Source organism: Vanessa tameamea, chromosome 25, assembly GCF_037043105.1.
Source record: "Vanessa tameamea isolate UH-Manoa-2023 chromosome 25, ilVanTame1 primary haplotype, whole genome shotgun sequence".
In the NCBI taxonomy this organism is placed as follows: domain Eukaryota; kingdom Metazoa; phylum Arthropoda; class Insecta; order Lepidoptera; family Nymphalidae; genus Vanessa; species Vanessa tameamea.
Window position 1 is genome coordinate 4,251,200 of NC_087333.1, and position 8,860 is coordinate 4,260,059.

Here is an 8,860-nt window from a genome sequence, read left to right on the forward strand (position 1 = left end):
ATGTCTATGAGCGATTGTGACTACTTACCATAATATCCCATTGACCAATTTTCCCGTATTTTTGTAATATAAGTAGGTGGCTACATTATCGTCAGGGCGTCACGGTAGCATGCGAAAGCGATCCTGTGGCGCCCATCGACGAGACGGAGAGTACCGCTGGTTTTTCAGTGGGTATTCCGTTGTGCACTGTCCGGGGCGCACTCGGCGTCCTGGGCTCCGGCGAGTCCCCACCCACGTGGGGGAAACGCGTGCTTTACGCCTTTCCCTCACGTGGGTTTTTCCAGCGAGAAAAAAAAGGTGGCTACATTATAAAAAAATTATAATGGTTTGACATTCAGTTTGAAGTGCTTGCCTGTTTTTATAAACAGGAATAACAATCTATAGGATTACAATTTGATTGCCTCAGTGCGACATAGTTCACCGAATTTTGGCAGTAAAAAAATATATCTGTAACAAATACTTCTACAATCGTAATAATAGTAAATAATAACAGTCAAGAATAGATAATGTGCATATATACAATGAAAACGGCCTCATTTTTTTTCATGATCTAGATATAAAACTAGACTAGATCAAGGCATTTAATACACTAGAATTAATGAACTCGTTAATGGTGCTACGGGAAACTGTAAATTACTAAATAATGCTTAATTAAGTAAAAAATAACAAAACTACGGTACTTACTCATTAAACAATCTTTGTGTTTAGGTATTCTTTAAATTAAGTAAGGCTATGTACAGTCCCGTTTAAGTAGTTCCAATCCATTCATCATTGTTAAACAACAATATTCAGTATCGTTGTGATCGGTTTGAAGGTTGAGTGAGCCAGTGTAACTACAGGCACAAGGGACATAACATCTTAGTTCCCAATGTTTTGGCGCATTGGCTATGTCATGAATGTTCAATATTTCTAAAAACGCTAATGTCTATGGGCTGTGGTGATCACTTACCATCAGATGGTCCATTTATCCGTCTCCATACTACCCATCTATACTGCCTATACTATAAAAAGTTAAGAGATACAGCTATAGTGAGATTTGAAAAAAGTTTAAAATAATGCTATTAGTTGCATAGCCCTCCAATTACAGGGGCACATAACCAAGTGTTTGATGGCGCAATTATTTATATGATTTCGTATTTTAGCGTTTTTGGATAAGCTCTAAAGTTATCAATGGCCTAAACCCAACAGGCTGTTTTTTTTCTATTAAGAGATAGGATTAGCCGGAAATGACTACTACAGCGACTTACCGAAGGTTACATTTCAATACCTCTCGTGTCGTATGTATTCATAAGTTCATACATAAATAATACATTGCTAATAAATAAATATTTATGTGTCAATAAAATAAATTAATTAAGAAACACTGATATCATATCAATCGTCGTCAAACGTATTAACTATATATGGGTGTATCAGAACCGTCGCTTAATTCATAGCATGTAAGGTTAAATACCATCACACGAACATAAGTCATTTTCATTATGACAGCAAGGTAGGCTTGTTTCATTTGTGATATTTCTACTACTGTTGAAAATACAAGTCGTTATAAAGAACCAATGCTTTACTTCCAAAATGATCAATGAACGCTGTGCGACTACATCAGATGAAAGTTCAATAAAATTTGACGGCAAAATTTAACAAATTATTATATCTTCTATATTAATAATTTCGCAAAGGTTTATCCACCATTATTGATCGTTAAAAAATTAATGATTTTTTGTTGATAATATATATCCGCAAAATTACTTTAATCGAGATATTTCGATATTAAATCCATGAAATTCAATGACATGACAGTTCCACGGGCGGCCATGTTTGATGTTTACGGGTGCGTTCAGAGCACTGTTTCACAAATGATAATTGTTAGTTCTCACCATCTAAATATAAAATATAGATGTTTAATAACCACAACGTTTTTTAAAAATATATATGAAAAGTTAATGATAAACCGTATTTATTTAGTTTTATTTATTTCACCCGAGCGAAGCCAGATTTTCATCGAGTTATTTAATATTTTCGTTCAATATAAATTATATCCGCTATGAAATTACGCAGATATATTAATGATACACATATATGTTGTGAATATAATACCATAATTTAGAGCTGATTGCAATTCACTTGTGAGTGTTCAATTCTCATAAAATATCAAACAATAACAATTCTGGAAATCTCAAAGGCAGTATGTTCTCTCTATTTTTACAATTGTCTTTCCCAGAATGAACGGCTGTCAAGAACACTAGAATGAACCTCAGATAAAATCTGTCTTAGACCTTCGTACCCCCCACCACTGACACATTTAAAGGTATAACAAATATATTTTTTTTGTATTTAATAAATTTGTATCTGGTGACTGTGAGCAATTCAATTATATTTATTAATGTCATAAATGGAATTTAATGGAACTAGGCAAAGTAAAATGATAAGTGTATCCTTCAAAATGTATAAAATATATTAACCACGAAAAAACATACATAGATAAGAGACAATCTTCCCGTCAAAACAAACTCGCAGTTTATTTGGCAACCTAAAAAAAACGAATGTATACCGCCGGCGTTCTTCCCACCATTTCACGCGGTCATGACTTTTACAGTAATTATTTTTAATTTTAAGCCGTATAAGTTTGTGCCTTTGTCATATTCAAATAAGAAAAAAAAAATTATTATACATAAAAGTCACCAAGTGAAATTTATGCTAACAATTCTAAATACTTACAGATGTAACTCTTGTAAACTCGATATAAACAACGCAGTGGGCGGACAGTGTTATTTTAAACGATAATTTACTATAGACTACGGTTTATTTGATTTATTAATATACATTTAGGCCTTAACTAATACATGAAAACGACTAGAGAATATAATCGAAATATTTGCAGTGTGTGCTAACATTTCAACAATCGAAATTTGTCGGAAATGATTAAACTTTGTCGCCCTTAAAAAGCGTCTACACATATTATTACGATGCAAGATATTAAATTATGTAGGCAACTATTTCAAAAGAATGCCCGAGAGTAATGCGAGTTTTTTGTTGTGAATTTGTAACAAAAGACTGAGGACGGATATTCGAATCTTAAAAATATTACACATTTATAACAAATGTTGCACATTTGACGAAGCACGAACGAACATTGCATACATCAAACAAAATCTGATATTAATAAACTAAGCAACTGCATCTCGAGAGCATGAAATGCGAAAGCGGATAGAGGTGCAAAAGGAAACGCAGAAACGCGTCTGCGCGAGCGTAAGCACTACATTGATGGATAAATCAATGGGTATTGTAGTATATACGCGCGCTTACTCGAGCGTACAGCGCGGGCTCGAGCATGGAACCTACGCAAGTATTCTTTGCTCTTCGTCTTGTGTAGGTATGTGTTGCTTTAAATGAACTGTGATTGAATCCATTGTAAATATGTATCTGTAAATACATTCCCGTTGTAATTTATGCTTTTGAAACTTTTGAATAAAGTTACAGTGTTGAATTAAATGTTAAGGTACCACCGGTCCGGAAAGTAGATTCTAAATCGAGAAGAACTAGCAAGAAACTCAGTACTTACTCTTTGACATTTGAATTGACAAAACAAAAGACACTCAAAATGTCGTTACGATTGCCCTAAGTCAACCATTGTTTGTTTATCAATAGTTGAAAACAATTTGTTAGACGTTTTATAGATGAATTGGCAATAATAGGGGAAAGTTCAACAACCTACTGTTTAAATACAATATATAATACCCGCGAGTAACCGTAGGCGTTGCTTTAATAATTTATTTACTGTAACGTATATCTGTAATTATATAAGTTTTATTTATATATGTATTTACAGCGAAAACAAATATTGTATACCTATGAACAATTTCATCACACGATCATAAGCCCGGCTAGCTCAGTCGGTAGAGCATGAGACTCTTAATCTCAGGGTCGTGGGTTCGAGCCCCACGTTGGGCGACATTTAATTTTACTTACAGATTTTTTTTATTTTTAGCATATAATTTAATGTAAGGAAACTATTGAATATATACTGAGGATAAGAAATCAGAAGAAAAAATAACTTGTTTATAAATTATTCATTTAACAATGAGGAGATTATTATTATTCGAAGTTTAATTTAAGATTAATTTACATGTTGCACAAGTATCATAAATACGGCATATAAAGCGATGGGTCCTTCCAACGTTCAGGCGAACACCATATTGGCGATTGCATCGGCTGGCGCGCAGCCAGAGCGGCAATTTTATTAAAAACTATACGCGCCAGTGTAAACATCTGTTGTGCAGACCTAGCCAATAAACTAAACACTCTATCGACTATTACTACGGTGGGTCAGTGACCCGGGCTATCATTTTATTGTTATTACGAATCCCATAAATCTAGAATAGAAATCGCGTGAGAACTTGTTAAATCTTTTTCATACGTGTCTTCGAAATAGTCTGGCATGGATGCATTTACGTTTCCTATAAATAAGCGACAACAATTAAATTACATATTTAAATAGAAATATCCTAATAACCTTTTAAGTTATACAATATAAAGAGACTTAATTAAAGACAAACTCAAATTGTCTCACAATACCATTTTAAAGGCAATACCACGAGACGGTACTAATTCATATAAAAAAAAAGATAAAAGAAAACTTCGGTATGTCTTTTTTTATGAACTAGAATCTTGCCCCAAGGTTACTCGTGTAATAAATATCAACGATACGAGTGCTTAAAAGTTTTTCAGTGACCAGCTTGAACAAAAAATGATTGCGAGCAATTAAAACAAAACACTATTATTAAACTGAGTGTTTTCCCGGTTTTTCTCGATAGAATCTGCATAACGAAACGGCGGTAACTTAAAATTACCGCTTTGATCTTGTAAATTGTCCGATTCAAAAATTGTTTGAATGAATTATATTTTGATTTGATATAATCTATTACAAAATTAATGAATGCGAAAGCAACTCTGTCTGTTACCTGTTCACGCTTAAATTGCTGAACCGATTTAGATGAAATTTCGTATGGAGATAGTTTGAGTCCCGGGGAAGGACATAAGCTTTTAATTCACCCCTCGAGGGCGTAAAAGGAGGTTGACGGTTGACGTAAAGTTTTACAAATTTATCGCGAGAAACTCTGCATGTTTAGCTAGTCTATCATAAAGTAACTATTATTAAAATAAAATTATATAATAACTAAAACAAAAAATAACATAAAACTTTTATTTTGAGTCTAACACAACTTTTGTAAGATGGGATCAAATTCGAAAAATATGTCATATTTAAGAATCAAAAAATATATTAATGCAATTTCAAGCATGTCAAAAAAAACGAATCAAATTTAAGTACGATTACATAAGAACATAAAGACCGAAACTTATAATTGTTACAAAGTTGCAAGTTAACACGTATAATACATTACTCGGTACACTGAACGTAACTTAAGCCCGGCGCGAATTTTAACGTTAATTTCACAGTTATATCGTTAATTTACTTAAGGATATTAAGATATAAATAATACCCGGACGATATTTTTTTTAACAGAAATAATTTAATTGACTGATTTAAGTTGATGTTATCATATGTATAAAAATGCCGTAAAAATCCGTGCGAGATTAATAATTCTGACCATTTGATGGATTAAAATGAAATTTGATACATATAACTGAAATTTTACAGATTATTGTAGAACGAAAACTGAGTGACGTGGTCAAGGAAGTGACGTCACCTTTCACGGTGGTAACAAATTTGTGACTGTCAGTTGCATTCTTTATGAATTTCATAACGTTTTCTAAAACTTAGTTAATCAGTATTCGTCGAAGTTTATTTTAAATTTTTTAATGAATCTGTCTATCTTTCTATCTGAAAATTCATATATTTAGAATTCTCTATATTTAGATTTTCTCAGTGGTTTAGGTAGGGCTCTGTACCAAGGTTTATAATATTCAAGTAGAAAAGTTATCTTTCATTTAATATGGATTAATATCGAATTCAGATAGTTTTTTTTTTAATTTAGAATATATTATTAAAATGATACAAAACAAAAAATAGTACGTATTACTCTGCGTACCCTATTAGGTAATATTTATTTGAGCATAGGTTATTGTGTATCTAGTCATCTATCAAGCGGTAGTTTGTCTGGCATGATCAAGACTCATCGAGTTCGAAATGATTTATTAGCAAAAATATATAATGAATGGAACCGGAACGGTTTAGATCAACGTATATCTAACCGCTGTCCCATCTCAGTTGTTTTTTTTATTATACATTTATTTCAACATTTATATTACACATGCAACATATTATGACACATATCAAACATACCACATAACAACAATTGCACTGAACACTAATAATAATTTAATTGAATTCACAAGCATACTCGGGCGTAACAGTAGTATGCAGCGAATCGGGCGACGATCGCTTTTGTTACTCTACCCGCAGCCGTTTGCGATGTGCCAGTCGTTGCGAACATTCGATGAGTTTTGCAAACTATTTTTAGCCCATGTATTGCACTCGTTTATTTTTAAACTTCTTTCTTCTTTTCTCTATCCATACTCTATCTTTATCTGTGCTAACGTCTGTGCTTTGTGCGCTGTCGTCATATTTATGTGATATTCTTTTAACGAAATCACAAATGTATACAGCTTTTGTTTATCAAAATTTATCATTATAAAAAATAGGTCTTAAACGACGACACAAACTCATTTATCAAACTTATTAACTATAAGTTACGTATATATCTCGGCAGACAAGAAAAACACCATGAGGTATATGTTGGATGCAAATCCGCCACACGTATAACGACGAATAAGCTTAGCAGCTCAAACCTTCTTAATCGGAGAGAAGCCCAGCAGTGGGAAATTTACAGCTTGGTATATTTCTTAAAAAGGAGAAGGCTTTTGCCTAGTAGGATTCTAATTAAAATACTGTATAAATTATTGTATGTGATGTGTTAAATTAAGTTAGTCATGTATTTTAACAAACTGAACGAATGTAGATTCTACCGAGAAGAACCGGCAAGAAACTCAGTAGTTAATCTTTTTCAACATCGAAATCTAAAGGAGATTATTGACAAGAATGTTTTAATCAATATTTTAACAATTACATATACTTTTATAATAATTATACGTAAAACTCACATTATTGTCAAATGATCGAACTATAATACAACAATTGTCAATATTTAGAACTGGTCCTTCGAGCCTGACAGCATTTCTTTTTAAGGACGACGCCTACACTCGTCTCAAAACCGAGGCCATATGTTTTTTTTAAAACGACCACAAATACAATTGTTGAAAACTTGAATTTCGCAATACGCGTAGGTTTGTGATGGCGTTACGACAATATTCGTCATTATTTATATTTATAAACAGTTGTAATGTAGCTTTAATTTCGACATCTCATGACGTTAATTTTTTTTTATTATCATTATATATATGTATGTATATCATCATCATCCTCCTGCCCTTATCGCAATTTTACTTGGGGTCGGCGCAGCATGTCTTCTTCTTCCATACTTCTCTGTCGGACGTCATCTCACAAGTAACATTATTTCTAATCATATCGTCTTTCACACAATCTATCCATCGTTTCTTGGGTCGTCCCCTACCTCTGTATCCATCCACATCCATTCTCAAAACCATTCTCACAACATGGTCCTCATTCCTCCGCATAACAGGCCCATACCAAGACATATATGTATGTATATATTATTATTAATAAAGACCTTGCGCATAGCTCGGCTTGTACAAGCCAGTGCTTAGCCTACACTTATCGATTTCGTCTTTATTTGCTAGTTTTTAAAATGCAATGTGCTGTAATTCCTAAATAACACAAAGCTACTATCTACGACATCTCAATACTGCGTGAGCAAGTTTCGCGTGTGTCACCGACATCGAGCTGATTAAATTCACGACCATTAAATCCGCCTATTTAAAGTTCGTACGTGTGTCACCCACTTTACAGTTAAAAGATCAAAAATCGTTTAATTGTCAACACCTGACAATTTCTGAACACAAACAACATATTCCGCGTTCTCACGATTCTGTAACGAGATGCCTTTCCAATTGGCTTACATCTTTATGTTCCAGAGCCACTCGCTTAAAGTTGAAATACGCAATATTGACGTAAAGCCTTTACTTAAAGGACACAACCTATTTATCAGCTGAGCCCGACATTAACACGTTACTAACATTTTAATGAAGTATAAATAAATCTCTCGTATACCATTTGTAAAGATAAGAGTTAAATTTGTGAAAGACTTGTGTATATTTATGTTTATTAGATGTTTTGCGTAACATTTAACTATTAATTTATTAAGCGGTAACTATTTATTTATTGCCTTTAATGTCTGTACTAACTAATATTATAAATGCTAAAGTTAGTTTGTTTATTACGCTTTCACGTCTCAACTACTCAGCCGTACACGACTCTACCCCCCCCCCCATACCGGACACACACGCGATCGAACACGTGTACTCGTTTTGAAGTAAAATCTCGCATTTCCTAATCGATATTCTTAGTGAAAATTGTCCGGGCATTCGGCATTTTAATTTAAGACATATTTAATTGGTTTTAATATGAGTGAACTAGCGTACAAACACTCAGTACAGATACCATAATATAAAGTTGCGACGCATTAATGTTTTAAAAAGTGCTTTAATATTTCTCAACGAGCCAATGACGACTCCGCACGACTGTCTTGACAAATCAATTTAATAGACGTTAATATAACCAGAATACCTACTGAATTTATTTAAACAAAATTACAACACGATTGACAGATGAACACGACCACTATGAGTGAATGAGTTGATGAATGAATGCAGATGCTATAAACATTTTCATTTGGCACAAACTTGTAAAATATTTAAGTCGCAT

At 33.2% G+C, this 8,860-nt stretch overlaps 1 non-coding gene across 1 annotated transcript; it reads left to right on the forward strand.

Annotated features, from left to right (window-relative positions):
* Positions 1-3,875: 3,875 nt before the first annotated feature.
* Trnak-cuu (transfer RNA lysine (anticodon CUU)) lies at positions 3,876-3,948 on the forward strand. Its single transcript has one exon. It is a non-coding gene; the product is annotated as a tRNA-Lys (tRNA).
* The last annotated feature ends 4,912 nt before the right edge of the window (positions 3,949-8,860 follow it).